A 20,051-nucleotide genomic window follows, 5' to 3' on the forward strand; every position below is an offset into this window, starting at 1 on the left:
TGCCTGTGCTAGGCTTTGGCGCTATTGTATATTTTATTTTCGTTCTGATTCTTGGGGCTTTGTTTACGTTGCCTCCTTACATATTTTCAACGATTCCTTTTTCTTTTCAAAAAGAATAGAGTCACCAAATACTCTCAAGTACAAATAAATACCTCGTTTTTAAATAGATGGGACGTAGTATATGCCCAAGCTGCTCGTCATGTGATCACGACAGCTTTGGAGACGTGCGACCTGAAGGCATCATGGCTGGCTTCAAAGACAATCGTCTTTGTTTGTTTCGTCTTTTTACTGTTCTTCAATTCGTAGGAAAGAGCTTTTTGAAATTATTTGGTTTTACATCGGTTGTTAAGTATGTGTGTGGATAAAAAGAAGAAGTTGTCGGTGGGAAGCGGATGAAATTGAATGGCGAGGCCGAGTGGTTAGGGTGCTGGACTTGTAATCCGGTGTCCCGGGTTCAAGTCCTCCACCCTACCACTCAGTGGATTTATTCTCGATTGCCCCTATTTCAACTCCTCGGCTGTGCTCTGTAAATAGCTCACTAGTCTGCCTCCTGCCAGTGTGGACTTTTAAGCTCTTAGGAATGGCTACTTGTTAGGATCGAGAATCGTCCGTCAGCGACCGTTTTGGTGAATTGCTCATATTTTGCCCAACGATACCCTTTGGTAAACTGTTTTCAAAAATCAAGTCTAAACGTTCCAACGAGTGTTAATTTTTCAGAAATTTTCGAAAATTTGAAAACGCGGTCTAAGTGCGGTTTTCCGCCTGGCAAATTGTCCAAAATTCACTGCAAAACCCAAGCTCGGTTGAAGGCTTAAAATGAATTCAGTTAACACCATACTTTACATGTGTTAAGAAAAAGTCTTCCCATTCATTTGTGTTCTGTTAATTTTTTCCACACACAGCTATGTTGGGACTTTTTTTTGTCCCTTAAGCAACACCCTCAAAAAGTGCTGTACATGGGGCGAAAAATAGGTAAAATTTAACGCGATAAAAGTATACCTGGTACATAATGTTCTCAATTTTTAACTAGATATTCGTAATAAAATGTCCTTATTCAATACCAGCGTAAAATTTGGTGCTTTGAATCGGAACGCCTCCTTTTGGAAATACCAGGAATATTTGTGTCCTGAGCGAGCAGAAGATATGTGTTATGTAAACAAATGCTAATTATTCCCTGCCAGGTAGAAAAAAGCTTTGAAATCAACTTTAATTTTGGAAATTTTGGCTGGTATGCCACAAGATCTTAAACAAAAGTGAAATCATACATTCAGAGTTGCGTGAGAGCAAAGAGAAAATGAAATCAGTGTCGAAAATGTACCTACGGTTGTTACATCGATCACCATTGTGCAAATTACGACCTCAGCTGTAGGAAAACTGATATCTCTTGCTCAGTTTCTTGAATGACTCTTAAACAATTCAATGGTTGTTTTTCATATATATATAGAGATAATATGTATATATTGATCAATAATTCCTAAGAATGCAGGGGGAGAACAGCATTATGTACAAGCATTTCAGTGTGCCAATGCGAATTATTTCTATTTATCATAACCGACGTCCGATCCCAGCAAACACGCACCACATGCGACCCTAACTGGGCTGTCATAAATATACCAAAGACTGAAAAAAACAAAAACTTCACCAAAGGTCTGATAACCACACGATAACACTTTTACACTTCAATCTCAGATTTACTACAAAGGGCAAAGGATAGTGCGTCACTATACCCAGTATACTGTGGGAAAGGAAGATTCTCGTGTTTCTCTGAAAGAAGGCTGGGCTCTCAGAGTAATAAAGAAGGCTTACAGATTCAACGAAAAACAAAAGTCGTACCTTCTGTCTAAATCTAGAATAGGGCAGACGACAGGCCACAAGCTTGACGCTGAGGTAGTTGCTCGAGATATGCGGCGTGCCCGGGGCACCGATGGTGCACAACTTTTCCAGTCATCGGAACTCCTCACAACTACCCAGATCACCTCTTTCTTCTCAAGACAGAGTGCGTTAGTACCCCAATGAGATGCTGATGACGCTGATATTTGAGCAGCTCAGGAGGAGAGTAATTTTAGCGAGGCAAAGGAGACTTTCACGTCAATACAACTTGACCATCCCCTGATCTACGATCAGTACGATCTTCGTGAAATGGCGCTAAAGGACTCTTTGAAAATCTTGAGGCTACCCATGTTGCAGCACATGTGTGAAGATCTTGGCCTCAATACACCATCAAAGCCCATTCGTAAAAAGGCCCCGTAATTGGCTCTATTGAAAGAGATTGTCAGCAAATGTACTTGCCAAAAGTCATCATGGTTCTGACTTTCTCGTTTGTTTAGCAGAGTGGGAAAGTGAGGAAGAAACGAATGAATGGCGAATCGTTCCTAATCGTTAGTTAGTGGTTATCTTACTTTTAAAGATGCACGTAGGCCGGGTCAGAAGTTGTTGCGTTTTGTTTTGTTTTTCTTTTAATCATGCCAGTATTGACCCTCACATTTCTTTTCTGGTCTTCACGTCAGTAATGAAGTTTACTCATCTGGTGGCCGAAATATGCAAACTGACGGATGTGGGAGTATTCAACCTAAATTTCAATCCGCTCATGTTTTAATGCGGGATCTCTTTCTCTAATTTAACGACGTCGACCTTTCAGTTGCGGTTTTAACGTGCGTATGTTGAAGCACCCCCAAAACGTTTTTAATTACGTTACATTGTGTGACATTAATAATTACCAGGAGAACAAGACCTGTTTTCTTGTATTAAATTACTTTGAAGGTCATAAGGCGCCTTTCTTTGTATTTATACTTACAGAAAAGGAGTTCTCATTGTAAAAGACAAAAAGTTTTTAGATTATCAGTGTGGAATCAAGTCTTAACTAGCTTCTTTCGAATGTATCTTTTGCATTACTTGAATGTGAGAAAGTGGTAATGTAATGTGTACTTCACTTGCAGATTTTTCAGCCCAAAAATGTTTTGGAGAACCTTATCAAACATCTTGCAAAATTTTTCACCTGTCTCTTTACATTTTACAAGCTATAAGTCACTACAACGAGAACCGAATTTAATTTGGATATTTAACAACTCAATATGGTTAAATTACCCAGCTATTTGTTTACACACTTTGCATCATTTTCCAAGCTCAGGTCACGAACACTTCTGACATTTTCGAAAGGAAGCAATGCGATTCAGAGCATCAACAATTGCACAGTGAATGGAAATAGCAATGTTTGACGAATATATTGTTAAAAATCCAAAGTGTCAGGTAACAGCAACACTTTCTTCGCGCGAAATATCACCCGTTTTTCAACGCCCTTTTGCGTGGTCTTTAAGGATGTTCTTTCAAGGGCTCAAGTAATCCCAAAATCGATGTGCCCGAGAAAATGTACTCGCCAGAATTAAATAAGAATAGCTTTCCTTACAACGTGTGAGGTTTGGTGTTGATTGACTTCATTTTAAGCCTTGAGCGGAGCTTAGTTTTCGCTATTAATTTTTGACTGTGCGACATGCGGAGCCTGAACTCAGGTAACCTGAAAACGCGTTTTCAGATTTTCGTAACTTTATGAAAGGTTAAGAATCGCTGGAGCTTAAAAACATCATTTTTGAAAAGGGTTTAAAGAAAGGTTTCTTTGGGCGAAATATGAGCAATTCATCAAAATGGTTAAAAGAGTCATTCAACAAAATGAGCAAGAGATATCATAGTTTTCCTACAGCTGAGGTAGTAACTTGCATAATGGTGATCAATGTAACAGCCATATGTCCATTTTCGACACTGATTTTATTTTCTCTCTGCTCTCATGCAACTCTGAATGTATGATTTCCCTTTTACCTAATATCTTGTGGCATAACAGCTAAAAATTTCCATTAAAGTTAATTTCAAAACCTTTTCTACCTGACAGGGAATAATTAGATTAGCGTTTGTTTACACAACATATATCTTTGCTCGCTCAGGACACAAACATTTGTGGTATTTTCAAAAGGAAGCGTTCCGATTCAAAGCCTCAAATTTTACTCAGGTATTGAATAATGACATTTTATTACGAATATCTAGTTAAAAATTTAAAAAAATTATGTACCAGGTATACTTTTATCGCGTTAAATTTTATCTATTTTTATAGCCTCATATGATGCACCTCTTGAGGGTGTTGCTTAAGGGACAAAAAAAATCACAATTTAGCTGTGTACGGAAAAAATTAACATAACACAAATGAATGGGAAGACTTTTTCTTAAAACGTGTAAAGTTTGGTGTTAACTGAATTCATTTTAAGCCTTCAACGGAGCTTGGGTTTTGCAGTGAATTTTGGACAATTTGCCAGGCGGAAAAACGCACTTAAACTGCGTTTTCAAAATTTCGAAAATTTCTGAAAACTTAACTCTCGTCGGAACTTTTAAACTTGATTTTTTAAACAGTTTACCAAAGGGTATCGTTGAGCAAAATATGAGCAATTCACCAAAATGGTCGCTGACGGACGATTCTCGATTCTTACAGGCAGCCGTTCTTAGTTAGTCTACATTGTGGCTGGAAACCCACTAAGGAAGAGCTTCAATTAACGTATATTATTATTATTATTATTATTATTATGATTATTGTAATAAGAAAAAATCCAAGTGGCTTGAACCCACAACCCTCCGTAATCTAGTCGGATGCTCTAACCACTGAGCCACTGGAAACTATAGTAGACAAGCGTCATTTTGTGGGTCCCGACTGGAACCGCATCGCGCGGCTACTCAGCCACGTATTGACCAACGTATATGAAACTCACTAACAGCATCGCGCTGGAACTTGGATTTTTTTCTTATTACATTTTTTTTTCTTATCACATTTTTTTTTTCTTATCACATTTTTTTTTCTTATTACATAAAACTGTTTCACCTTGACATTCTCACTTTCGAGGTTGGTTGGCCGCATCTTCATATGCTTTAATGTGACACCGCGATGCTGTTAGTGCGTTTAGTATCCGTTGGTCAATACATGGCTGTGTAGCCGCGCAATGCGGTTCCAGTGTACTCCTACAAATTGACCCTTGCTCACCACAGAGACTCCAGTAACTTGTGGTTAGAGCATCTGACCAGATCACCGAGGGTGGTGGGTTCAAATCCCTTTTGGGACTTAGATTTTTTTTTATTACATTAAATTGTTTCATCTTTACATTATTATTGCTGAGCTTTAATTCCATGATCTCCATCAGTCTAGTTCAAATTGTACAAAATCGATGGCTACGGTATTGATAAGTTAACATCAGCGGTGCCGATTTGCTAAAATGATCTAGTTGTAAAGTCCAATAGCCACACGGGTCGACATTTTCTGAGACGAATCGTGTTAACAACATCTTCATCCCCCCACCCCCCTACCCTTCCCCACTGTACCAACTTGCGGAATATTTTCTAAGAGTCTTGCAAATGCACTTCCGGTATGTCATGAGAGATGGTTTATTCAGACTTTAGGTATCACGAGACGACTTAACCGCAAATCGACTTTCGGTAGAACGATTCCTTGGAATCTATCGCCCGCATAAGCCAATGAAAGTTCGCGTGGTTTTCGATTGCTTGGCGACATTCGAAGGACACTCCTTGAATAAGAATTCCTTCAAAGACCAGATGTTACCAGCAACTTAGTTGACGCTCTAACCAGATTACTATAAGAGAAGTACGCCTTTATGGCAGAGGTAGAACAGATTATTCTTTCAGGTAAAGGCGAGAAAGGTAGATCAAAACTTTCTCAAGCTTCTGTCGTGGCCAGACGGAGAGATGGAAAAGAAAGTGGGAGAGTATTGCATGATACTTATTCGACGCAGTGTCGTCCCCTGCATATGCTAACTATGCTCTCACACGTACGGCTGAAGACAATGGAGTCGAGTATGGCATTAGGACAGCCGACACCCTTAGAAGGGTGTCGGCTGTCCTAATGTACGATGTTCTTAAATCGGTGAGCACCTAAGACGAAGCTATTAAACTAGAAAAGGATGACAAGCCAGTTTTTGAAAACGGAGGATTCAACTTCAACCATTCTGTGCAAGATACGGAAACATCAGTAACTCAAGTCCTCGAGGACACCGTTTCGTTTGTTATGCGAAAGGCTCGCGTGAAACCAAAGAAGACAATCAGCATCTCGAGGCTGGAATTTGCGCTTGCCACTTTACCTATTAAGATTGGTGACATTTTGAAGGACTACTATCTGATTGACAGTAAAGTCTCTCGAAGATTTATAAGCAACGAATCCCGTCGTTTTCATATCCATGAAGCCAATAGAGTTGAACCCATTCATGATCCCACAACCCCGGCACAGGGGCCGTACGTAGACTCTACGTCAAATATCGTAGACGAAGGTTTAACGGGCATGTCATCAAAATACTTTGTAGAAAAATCAGAGTGGATTAAGGCTTCCTGACTCATTCAGGGAACCTACAGACAGCCGATTTAAGGAATAGAACTACGAAAAACACGTAGATCCCGATTCTCCAGAGGTCAAGAGAATTCCAGTTAATACAAGTACGGTGAAAGAGAGTTTCGACATCCTCAAGAGATTAAGGAGATTCTCAAGGTTGCAGAAAGATAGCTGTAGTGCTTTGTTTGAGATACAAGAGAAAACTTAGAATTAAAGTCTTATCCAAAGGGAAGGATAACACAGGACCCAGCGTCGCCGACTTAGAGGAAGCCGAAGTAGAGATAATAAAGCAATTGTAAAGAGAAGTGTTTCTTTTAAAAATTAGAAGTCTCCCAAACATCCAAACAAACGCCAAGTACAGTAGTCGTGTACTGGACAAAGAAAAGAAGTGTCTTAAGGTCTCTTTACAAACTGGATCCACATCTAAACAGAGACCTTGTTAAAGAGTTGGTGGACAAATACGGAAGGCAGACCAGTCAGAACCTCTTAAGAACCCCTTTCAAAGTCAAGTCATGTCACTTCGCACAGATGAAGAATAGTGGAAAAGGGATCACCTTGAACGAAATTTGTGTCAGTGGCTATTGGATTATCAGCGGAAACACACTGGTGCCACATGTCGTTATCTCTGAGATACCATGGGACAGCAGAGGAACTCTTGACTTTCCAAAGTCGCACGTGGATCCGCACCCCTCTTAACATACTGTGGTACAGATTTCTGGGGTCCTTGGCATATTTGACAGGAAGATCTGTCGTGAAGACATATGGAGCATTGTTCACTTTCATGGTAGCAGAGCAGTACATATAGAGGTAGCAGATTCCCTCGAAATCGATTCTTTCATACAGGTACTGAGACGATTCATCTATCGACGAGGACCTGTCAAAAAATGCGCCGCGACAGAGGAAATTTCATTCGCGCGGAAACCGAGCTTAACAAAAATAAAGAAGAAATGGATGATAACATGAACAAGGCATCCTCCTTGAGGCTAAAATCGATTGAATTAAAAAGCCAGCATCTGCCAGCCACTTCGGAGGTGTCTGGGAAAGGCAAACGATCCCATGAAGGAACCTGGAAAGCGTTTAGACGAAGAATCGCTGAGAGAGTTCCTGTATGAAGCTGAGTTCACAATCGACAACAGACCCTTGACCTTGGAGACACTCAATGACCCTCTTTCGGGACCGTCTGCATCGCCAGGCAAAGCTTGTGCTGACTCCACTCGGAGAGTTTGTAGGAAGAAATGGAGACATACACAGCATTTAGCATAAGATTTTGATTCAAGGTGGAGTAAGGAATTTCTCCAGCAGTTGCAAGCGAGAACTAAGTGGACCCGGCCAAAAAGAATTGTCAAAATTGGAGATGATGTGTTATTGAAAGAATATTACAGAGAGAATTTTGTGCAGATTTTTTGCGGTTGTACACCCTCAGGTATAGGTATAAAGAAAGTTATATGTAAGGAATTAAATTTCAAATAATTTGAAATGGAACATAGAATCAGTCTTATTCAACTCAAGACTCTTGAACAAAAGTTTATCCTTTAAATCGGCGCTCTTAACCCCATAAGTGTCAACGAACGCTTTTCATTCTACTAATTCATTCGTGTTTTTCTCGTCACTATGTTCCCATAAATAGCGCAGCTCCACTTTCTGCATTAAACCCACACACAACCCACAATTCCTGCATTCGCTGTGACGAGGGGCTAACGCTAGAAACGTTAGCTTTTTAACTCTTTACGGTGGCCAATTTACAATTTAAACTCACTTGATACAACCGGATTACCTTATTACCCCCACCGACGCAGCACATCAGCTCTTTTAGAAACTTATCCCCTTTCATTCCATGGTGGATTACTCCCTTTGACGTTATTCCTCGCCAAGAAAAAATAATATCCCATTATTTTCTCTTCTCCTTATTGATCTACCGCCTGAGAGTTTAAAACCACAGAATATGTATCATTAACTATAAAGCACGCAAAGTTTTCTTTATAAAGTCTGATCAGAGTACTAATATACCGGTTGCCTTTAGATCATCTCCTCTGAAGTATTGAAAGAAATTATGTTAAACAGAATATCGATTTTATATCATGACTCTACCTGGCGATATAAACCTGAATATAGAGTTTTAATTTGCGCGTGCTCAATATATAGTTTTAAATAAAACTATTGAAATATTCTGTTTCCCTATTATTTCAAACTTTCCTACTCTTAGCTTTTGTCGGTAAGCAACCCCCAGCCTCCCAAACAATCAATGTCGTCTGGCTTATATATATATAATGGAAACTACACTGCATGACAAAATGTAATTTTACCCTTTACATTTATTGTTGAGTTGCTTATTAACTGTTTTCAAGCGTTAATACGGAACGCCAAAAACAAAACATCGGATCATGTACGAAATTAATTGTTACGGTTTATGTTTTAGGACTTTGTGTTGAATATGAAAAGTACAATAATTTTTAGAATAACAATTTCCATAGTTTACATACTAATCCAGTGTAATGAACATCACTCTTAATCATCTTTGGTGGGTGGTTGCAGAAACAATCAGTTGAAAAAATTACCATCAGGCATTTTTAGTAACAACAACTGGCTGCCTTATTTATAGGTTTGGTCCTACCCTTTTAAATAAAGAACGCATCAAATACATCCCGAGTAGGCGGGAATATCAGCAGATCAGAGCAGCGATTTTCGAGCGAATTTCATCAGTATTTTTCATAGACCCCTCAGTGTAATACCGCTGAAAATTATGTGCGTTCCGATGCCCTTAGAATATGGTAAATTGAGGTAAGAGAGGAAAACTAAAACATTCTCTTCGGTGGTTTTACACATACTACGTTGCAAATTTTTGCCTTGGCGTCCTTGGCAAAACGAACTTTTGGTGCTTTAAGTATACTGCATGATCACAAAAACAGGAAATAACGTTTCCTTTAATTCCAGTCCATTTGTTTTAACAGATATCTCGAACTTTTTTCAATGCCCTTTAAAGGTTCGAGTTATCGGTTGACAGTAGTAAGATTTTAAAAAGGCAAGAAAGGATAAAATGCAACCTCGTATAGAGAAGGACGAAGAGAGAACGTTCTATGCGCACATGAAATAAACAACTATAATTAAGAAATCACCCCTCTCAGAGATGTCAGTAACCGGATGGACGAGAAAATGCTATAGAGGAAAATGGAACCAATCGATTTTGAGTCCAGAAATGCTCTTTAAAATTTTATAGAGCTGTTTCGTATGTCCCCAAACATTATTAAACCTTCAAGTAAGATCCTATTCGATGCAAAGCTCTCTGTTCGCGATAATAGTGTCTACTCTCCTTCTTTTAGACTGACCACAAGACTAACATGTCGGTTTCTTTAATTTTTAAGCCTTCAAAGAATTCCTTTAGGAATAATAAATATTTAACGAGCTGATATTGCTCAGCGAAGTTTAAACATGGTGTGATCATTTGTGCTTGTACAAATGAAGACACTGTATTAGTAAACATAAACAAAACTATTGAGACATTTTGTGTCCTGGTACCTTACCCTCCCCCTAGATGCAATCAATGTCGTCTGGCTTATAATGAGGACTAGTGAGTAATGTCAAGCCCTATGTATTTCAACAATGGGTAATGAGAGAAGGGAGAATAGGCATGTGTAAAGCAGTCAGTTGTTTTCAGTCTTTTACAAATACACACACAGACACACAACAAAACGAGCATCCTATCTTAGCTCTTTAAAAAAGAAAACATCAGACATTCAACATTTTCGAGCAACCACAGTTCCTGCACTATGTTGACAAGCACAATTTAATTAACACTCCTTTGTATTACTTTTGGTAGGTGGTTGAACAATAACCAGTTGAAGAAATTACCACCAGGCATTTTCAGTAATAACACCCAGCTGAGATGGCTGTAAGTAAAGATTCTGTCCTTTTTGTGTAAGAAACGCGTCAAATCCATCGCACATTGGTAAAAATACCAGTAAATACGAGCAGCGATGTCTTAGCCCCAAATAAAATCAGCTACGAAGTAGGAAGGTTCTGTTTAAGTAGACAGGGATTTTATTTTTCTCCTGCAATTACAATGGTGGAAGCAAGGGGAAGGGGGAGGGGGGGAAGGCAGGTAAAGTGACACATGCCCCCTTTGGACCCCACCCTCCTACCCCTAACCTTCATCCCTTTCCTCACTTCTGCTGAACATTACATGTTATTCTCATATATACAAATATATCTTTCAATTTTGCTAGCTATGGACATTATCAAAGAATACTTGTGAAGGAACTTTGTCAATGAACTTTTAAGGGACCAGAATTGCCTTTCATAGTGTTTTTTTTTGTGCTCTCCTCGTCAAATACTATGCTTCTGAGCCTTGCCTTTTACAAGTTTTCTTATGTTAAACTTCCTTATTCAAAAACTATCATAGCTCGTTGAAAAGAAAATACAGTAAAAACCAGAGAAAGTAATTCATACAATGAAGCGACATTTCACAGGGTCGAGCTCTAGACTCCATACAACAAATCGAAACAGGGTCAAGTCAATAAACAGTGGAGTACTCCTTAATTTAACTATTGTTATATCTTTGTGGTGCGGAAGTCAAAAAGGCTCGCTCGTAACACTTAGACTGTTTAACTTGCAAAACAAGGATATCAAAATGTCATGCAATCTTTAGTTAGTTCAGTACTATTTAGCCATTCGTTCATATTTAGTACGGGGTTGACAAGGCCACTCGAAATCAACAGCACAACTACTTTAAGAAGAGACGAAGTCAAAGCCAATCAAAAAAGTAAGTAAACACTGTAACTACTATTAACTTATCACGGACGGCAAAGAGATCCTGTCATCAGAAGGGACCGCAGATCCGATCGTTATAGCTCTTTATGCTCTTAGCATCCAGCCTCTGATCACGAGTCTACAGGTGGTGTCCACAGCAAAGCAATGCTGGTTCGCTTATGCGGGTGGGGCAGGCTCCACTACGGAAATCAAGAGATAGCGGGGTATGCTGAGTACCCTGGGTTTAGATCTTGGCTACTTTCCAAACGAAAAGAATTGCTGGACCATAGCAGAGCCACACAAGAAGGAAAATGTGAGAGTATTTAAGGAAACGAACATTTACATAAAAAAGGAAGGGAAAAAAGACATTTGGGCGCGGCGATAGGCTCACGAGAGTGTCTAGAGGAATACGTCAGTGAAAAGGTCTCTGATTGGGTCAACCAAGTAGCTCGATTAGCAGAGTTTCCTCAGATACAGCCAGAAGCACGCTATGCTGCTTCCACATGGGTGATTGACTTCCTAGTAATACTGCCAGACAGTCGGGATCTACTAGAGCCACTGGAGGATGCAATATCTCAGGTACTTATTCCTATGATTACGGAACACAGGTGTAATCAGCTAGATAGGGACATCCTTGCGATCTGAGTCCGCCCAAAATGGTACTCTTCCGCGACATGTATTTACAGTGCCCAGTTTATCAACGGACGGAATATCAATTTTCATGAAACATAGGAGTAACCTCTCCAAATGCTGACTGTGAGGTTTTGCGAATCGAAGAGTTCATCGGATTAATTAACCTAAAGATCAGCTTCCACACTGAAGAGCATCTACAAGTGCCATTTTTTGAAAGCAGATTCGCGAAGACAAGTTTTAATACAAATTTGTTTATTAAACCCACTTCTACAAAATCCATATGCTGGCAAATAGCTACAGCAAATAGTTTGCCGTAGCTACTAGCCACTTTCCTTATTGTTCCGCACTCATTGCTCGGAGGACTGTTAAAATTAACCGCCGATGGACTTAATAAGTTCCCGGATGTGTCCCGGCATTCTGCACGATTCGAGCGCTGGACGTGACAGCTGAGGAAGGGTCAGTCGTGTGGCTGACAATACTTCCTCCCCAGAATTGGGATTCAACCTAAATAAACAGGAATTTCTTGATGCTGACAAACTATCAAAGTGTTCCCTCCACGTGGTGTATGTGGGGAGGGTTTTACGCTAGACTACGCTATGATTTGGAAACGAGAAGGATTTTTCATACAAAGACATAATGATCCGAGAGACCCGACAGCTGAACTCTTGAGTACGGTATAAGGCGATATGTTCAAGTTGATCCCGTAGTTCAAGACATCAGTGGTGAACAGCTGAAAAGAGGAGCTGATAAAGTAAAAGGCGCAAGATTGAACCTTCACGCATGTGGATTCTGCGAACAGCAACGATCCGCATTCCCTGATGTGAGGGTCTGCCACCCAAATGCCGAATCTTATAAGAACAGAGCCACAACAGATGTAGAGAATGAAAAGAACACGCCAGTACTCAAGGAGAGTTTTCGACAATGAGCACTAAACATTCGAACTCCTAATATTTACAACAACCGGCGAAATTCAAAACCTCGCAGAGCTGATAGCTTTAAAGAAGGGAGAGCAAAATGCAGACAATCTCCTGGATTGGGGGAAAAACATCGTTTGCTCTTTGAAGAACCGCCCTTATCTGATTATAGGGTTCAAGGGTAGCAAAGAAAGTCCCCGGTGATGCAAGGAATGCTTATTTTCAATGTCCCTTGAACGTTCGAGTTATCGGTTGATAGTAGTAAGAATTTAAAAAGGCAAGAAAGGATAAAATGCAATCTCATATAGAGAAGGACGAAGAGAGAACGTTCTATGCGCACATGAAACAAACGACTATAATTAAGAAATCACCCCTCTCAGAGATGTCAGTAATGATGGACGAGAAAATGCTCTAGAGGAAAATGGAACCAATCGATTTTGATTCCAGAAATGCTCTATAAAATTTTATAGAGGTGTTTCATATGTCCCCAATTATTAAACCTTCAAGTAAGATCCTATTCGATGCAAAGCTCTCTGTTCGCGATAATGATGTTCACTCTCCTTCTTTTAGACTGAACACAAGACTAACATGTCGGGTTTCTTCAATTTTTAAGCCTTCAAAGAATTTCTGTAGGAATAATAAATATTTAACGAGCTGACATTGCTCAGCAAAGCTTAAACATGTTGTGATCATTTGTGCTTGTGCAAATGAAGACACTGTATTAGAAAACTTAAACAAAACTATAGAGACATTTTGTGTCCTGGTACCTTACCTTGCCCATCTCTGCAATCAATGTCGCCTGGCTTATAATGAGGACTAGTGAGTAATGTCAAGCCCTAAGTATTACAACAATGGGTAATGGGAGAAGGGAGAATAGGCATGTGTAAAGCATTCAGTTGTTTTCAGTCTTTTACATTGATACACACACACACAGACACACAAAAAACGAGCATCCTATCTTAGCTCTTTAAAAAAGAAGACATCAGACAATCAAAATTTTCGAGCAACCACAGTTCCTGCACTATGTTGACAAGCAGAATTTAATTAACACTCCTTTATATTACTTTTGGTAGGTTGTTGTACAATAACCAGTTGAAGAAATTACCATCAGGCATTTTCAGTAACAATACCAAGCTGAGAGGGCTGTAAGTTTAGAGTTTGTCTCATCTGTGTAAGGAACGCGTCAAATCCGTCGCGAATTGGTAAAAATACCAGTAAATACGAACAGCGATGTCTTAACTCCAAATAAAATCAGCTACGAAGTAGGAATGTTCTGTTTAAGTGGACAGGGATTTTATTTTTCTCCTACAAGTACAATGGTGGAAGCAAGGGGAGGGGGGGAGGGAAGGTAAATTCACAAATGCCACCTGAGGACCCAACCCTCCTACCCCTAACCTTCATCCTTCTCCTCACTTCTGCTAAATATTCCATGTCATTCTCATATATACAAATACATCTTTCAATTTGCTCGCTATGGACATTATCGAAGAATACTTGTGAAGGAAATTTGTCGATGAAATTTTAATGACCCAGACTTTCCTTTCGGAGTGTTTTTTTTTTCTTTTGTACTCTCCTTGTCAAATACTATACACCCAAACCTAGCTTTTTACAACTTTTCCCATGTTAAACTTCCTTCGTCAAAAACTGTCATAGCTCGTTGAAAAGAAAATCGAGTAAAAACCAAATAAAGTCACCCATACAATGAAGCGACATTTCATATCGTCGAGCTCAAAACTTCACAAAACAAATCGAAACAGGGTCAGGTCAATAAACAGTGGGTAATCCTTAATTTAACTATTGTTATATCTTTTTGGTGTGCAAGTCAAAAGAACTTGCTCGTAACACTTTGGGTTTTTAACTTGCAAAACAAAGGCATCAAAATGTTATGCAATTTTTAGTTAGTTCAGTACTATTTAGTGATTCGTTCATATCTAGTGCGGGGTTAAAAAGGCCACTCGAAATCAATGGAAAAACTAAGGCGAGCTCAGATTTTACATGTGCGTAATGATGCTTGAAGGACCAATTTTAAAGCCAACCAAAAAAGGAAGTAAAACATTGTAACTACTATTAACTTATTACGGACGGCAAAGAGATCCTGTCAGCAGAAGGGACCGCACATCCGATCGTTATAGCTATGCCGCGAGATTGAAATTTTCCAATACAAATGTAATGAAAGGCAGGTGAAGGGGATTGATAGTTCACATGCACTCTTGGACTCCTAGCTCGCTATATGCGCTTTCAAAGAAAAGGTTTTAAGGAATTTATCAGAGAAAACTTGCTGGAGTAGAATTTCGGACCCCGTAGACCCATCCTAGTTTTCTTGAATAATTTTTTACGTTATAAGTTTCCTTGCTCAAAAAGTGTATTGTCAGCTTATTAAAAAAAATGAACCATAGAAAAGCATTGATCTCCAAACGCAGTGCAATAAATCGGAAATGCGTACAATGCAATACTCATTAGTTTATCCCTTCTTGCAAATTTGTGGTATATATAAAAGTCAAAGTACTATCTCTTAGCACTCAATCCTCAACTCGCGAAAAAAAAAGAGCTTTAGTAGAGGATATTGTAATGCAGTAATCGGTTCTTATTTTTACTGAATATTGGAAGTGAATTGAAGGGACAAGAAGTAAACTTCTCAAATTCATTAATAATTCATGACGTTATAAGCCAACCAGAGCACTCCATTCGGGTCAGGTGGATGACTTTAAAACTAAAGGAAACACCGTTTGAAAATAGCTACTGTTTTGTCACGTTTTCATCGCTAGTGACAAAATTGTCCTTAAGAGCGAATGTTACCAATGGTCAAACATTTGGTGGCAACAGCCAAAATATCGATTCGGCTCATATTCTCAAGTTAGGTAGACGTTATGGTGAAACAAAGTATTGCATACTTCGTTTGGCTGAATATCGATTTATTTTCGAGAAAATCGATAATAACTGAATTTCGACCAAATACCGCTTTTGAAGCTCAAAATTTCAGACAAATCTCGGAGCGTCACGCCACGAATTGAAAACACTTGGGCCGATAAAAACTACTAAATTTTGAAAAATAACATCAATACATATCCTGACAGCAATTTGAGCAATTCTTGATCATTTATTTACACAACGTAACTACATTTATCTGACCTTCTTCTAACAAGATTAAAAATAGGTCAAAAGTAACCTGTTATTTAACTATGTGCTATACAAAATAATCGACTGAGAATCTGGCTTTTGTAAGGCAAAGTTTGGTTCTGTTCGATCTCCAAAGGATTTTTTGAAGAAATGATTCAGTGCAATTGATTCAAATTTTAAAGTTGGATAAAATGAGCGGATTTGACGATGCCGTCAGTTATTCGAAAATGTACACATTCACACGAAAACTCGATTGTCTCGCATTTTACATCCAATCTACAGCTTATTTAATATAACATCATCCTACCGTCCATATTGCTGTACCACAAAAGGGGATTGCAGTCCTGAAATTGTTGCATCGCTCCCATAATAGCGATATAACTGGCAAGGTAGTCAACACATCCTGATAATGATTGTTTACAAAGCGTATCTCAAGGTTTCTCTCTTTCCATCTCGTTGAAATACTTCGCGTAAGAGATCTTTTTTTAAATATAAGTCTACAATCGAGCCGTGAACTAAATGTAAGGGGAATGTTGCTACTTCAAAAACCTGTTTCTCACGTGCATAATAACGCTAATTAATTCAAAATGAGGTCTGCTGAAATAAAACGCAAAAATAAAACATTGAACTTTGAAGCGCGTGGCTACAGGAACTAAGGTCGTGTGTTACATATACCAAACAAGAGCAAACAATTCCGATCATAATTTAATGTATCATAATTGAATGTTTCATGGTACTTCGGGGGATAAAGCTCATTTCAGGACAAAAAAAGAGCGAAAGATCTGCAAAGGGCATAGCCCATCATACATCATTGCAGACGTGCGACAAAGAAAAGTGTAGTGTTTGAATATATATTTTATTTAAAGGAATTTTCATAGGGGGCAAACCTGGAAAGCCAGAACTTTCGCTGACATGTTTGTAAAAGCCAACGTTCAACAGCTTTATATTTATACTACTTCTTCTCCAGAGGCTACTGTGCCTTGTTAAGTTACACGTGCCGGAAGTAAGACTACGACCCAGGTGGCACGTTCATATTTTCCACAACCACCTTTTCCCGGCAGCGGTCCGATAAAAGCTCACATCTGAAAATAAAACCATTTCTGCGTATCTCGGGACTCAAAAAACGCTTCAAGTAATCATAGCACCAGCTAACACAGCAGGCTCGGGTGCGAGTCGTTATACCTACATCAAATGCTTACATTTTGGAAACAGAGGCTTTGAAAAATCAACTCAACTAGTTAGTTATTCAGTATTCTTGCCCAAGAAGGTAGCCAAGTAGTGATATATCCCCCTCAGATATGGTCGGATCCAATGCCATCAATGCATTATATGGCGAAATATTATAGAGCGTGGCTGATGCGTAATGAAACATTTAACATAGGCCTGTTGTCTGGTCAGGCCAGAACGTTCACGCCCATCGGGAAAAGATTGACATCTAGATTTAACCAGAAAAAAAAAAAGTAAAGAAACCTATGTTGTGCATTTTCTCCTTAATCTTTCCTTCCAAGATAATAAATTTGAGAAGTGAATGACTACTTCTTATAGAAGTCCAAAGCCAATCAATGCATCATGTGGCGATATATTATCAAGCATGGTTTGATATATCAGAAGGAACTCTGCGCCTCGAACTAGAGCCTCTCGTTCACCAGGTTTTGCACTTAGCCAGGGATAAATTGTAATGGAATGTATATCAGCAGGAGGAGAGAATATGGCTGCTCGGCTAAGAACTTGGTCAGCTTCGTCTTTTAGCCTGGAAAAACCGAGACTAGCGTAATTGCTCTCAATCAGCCTTGAACAGGCAAGAAGAGGTCTAATTACTGTTTGCTGTTTTCTGGATCGTCTGTCGAAGTCACAGTGCACTCTTACCATAGTTTTGAACGAGTAGCAGATATCCTTATGAGGAGAACGACACGCAATGTTGTTGCACAGTTCACATCTTTTCTCTGCAATTCGTTTTATTAGTTAACGAAAATGCCAGTTTCAAGGTAATTTTTGTAATTAATCAAACAATCAATAGAGATTAAAATAGTAAGGAAGAGGAAACAAATACGACTCAATTTTTCAGCGTCTTAAAAAATACTTATAAATTATAATTATTTCAAATCCTTACCTCTACTCGAGGCAGTTGTCATTTCGAGCGGTTCCTTACACAACTTAAGCACCAAGTGTGGTTTCAGCGATTAACGATAAATATACCCCTCTGATTTTCAATTGGTAGGTTTGACTGTAACTCATTTTGAATATTACATACAGTCAAAAGAAGAAAATTTAGTAAGAGTGCAGGGAAGTTGAAAACTTATACAATAAACAATCATTATCAGGATGTGTTGACTACCCTGCAAAGTTATATCCCTATTATGGGAACGATGCAACAATTTCAGGACCGCAATCCCCTTTTGTGGTACAGCAGTATGGACGGTAAGATGATGTTATATTAAATAAGCTGTAGATTGGATGTAAAATGCGAAACAATCGAGTTTGCGTGTGAATGTGTACGTGTACGTTTTCGAATAACTGACGGCATCGTCAAATCAGCTCAGTTTATCCACCTTTAAAATTTGATTAAATTGCACTGAGTCATTTGCCCAAAAAAAAGTCCTTTGGAGATCGAAAAGGACCACACTTTGCCTTACAAAATCCAGATTCTCAGTCGATTATTTTGAATAGCACGTAGTTAAATAACAGGTTACTTTTGACCTATTTTTATCCTTGTGAGAAGAAGGTCAGAAAAATTCAATTACGTTGTGTAAATAAATGATCAAGAATTACTCAAATTGCTGCCAAATTATGCATTGATGTTTTTTTTCAAGATTTTGTGGTTTTTATCGGTCCAAGTGTTTTCAATTCGTGGCGCGACGCTCCGAGACTCGTCCAAATGCCCAAATGCCGCTTTTGAGGTTCAAAAGCGGCATTTGGGCGAAATTCAGCTTTTATCGATTTTCTCGAAAATAAATCGATATTCAGCCAAACGAAGTATACAGTGCTTTGTTTCACAATAACGCCTACCTAACTTGAGAATATGAGCCGAATCGACTCTTCGGCTATTGCCACCATATTTTAAAAATGTTCGATTTTTGGCCACATTTGCTCTTAATCTTCATTTTCAAAGATAACTGAAACAGCTTCATACTCAACTTTTTGAAACTTGACACTTCGAGCTCGTTGCCAATCCTCAAAAAAGCCTATTGCCCACTTATTTCTATATCTGGTAGACTTCAGTGCTGCTCTCTCTGCGCAAAGTTCTTCTTCCTCGATTGTTTTCGGGAAGCGAAACCTTCCTTCGGCCATGGCAGAAACAATATGTAAATCACATCAAGTTCACAACGCTTTTGGAATACAAATTTGGTGCAACGCGAAACTATTGGATAATTAAAAAAAAAGCTCACAAATACTATGAATACCGGCTAAATACAACAAATCACACTTACGAGGCATTTTAAAGAAAAATGGGAAAAATACAACATTGCATAATTTTGTATTGTTTCTTTGGAGAAGTCATTTCAAAAACTCGTACTTCGGGCTTCATCAGGTTTCCACACGCCTGAAAACAATAAAACTAAGAGGCAACAGGCTTCGTGGTTTCAAATGTTTTCTCGCGTTTGGGAACCTGATGAAACCCTCGTGCTCATTTTTCAGATAGTGCTAGGAAACGATGTCGTTTTCTTGCTCTCAATAGAGCTGTCTTGCATTCCTCCAATTTATTTCAAACAAGACAACTACTAGTTATGCAACGGTTTTTAGTGATTGTACCTATATGAAATATAATTTCATCTGGCCTCTTATCAAGGTTACACCACAATTACCCCTTACATATATTATTGGGTAGCTCATTAATTTTTTTTTTTCCGGCATTCATATGGAACACGGAAAAGAAAGCCTAGAACTAAATGGATAAATCGGATAAATCGGATGTTTTATTTGAATTTCCATCCCTGAGGAAAGCCATAAGAGCCCACGTGTGAGATTACGAAAATTTTTGGAGTGTTTGTGCCCTTTGTTTGGTATCCTTAAAACTTAATGACGTAATCTCCACCGGCTTTCTTGTTACTGAAATGCGATCAACGTTCGATTTGGTAGGATTTTAATAAGGCAAGAAAAGATCAAATGCAATCTCAGCGAAGGAAAAAAAGTTAGAGAACATTATATGTGGATGAATTTAGTTTATATCTGACCACTTGCAGCCCAGAGGCTGAATTACGGGTGCAGTGTAAGGTTGAGAACAGACGACAGCATATCAGGCGCCTCTGGCAGCCGCTTCAGTCTATCGATCTCACCTT

This window comes from Stylophora pistillata, chromosome 2 (assembly GCF_964205215.1).
Source record: "Stylophora pistillata chromosome 2, jaStyPist1.2, whole genome shotgun sequence".
Taxonomy (NCBI): Eukaryota; Metazoa; Cnidaria; class Anthozoa; order Scleractinia; family Pocilloporidae; genus Stylophora; species Stylophora pistillata.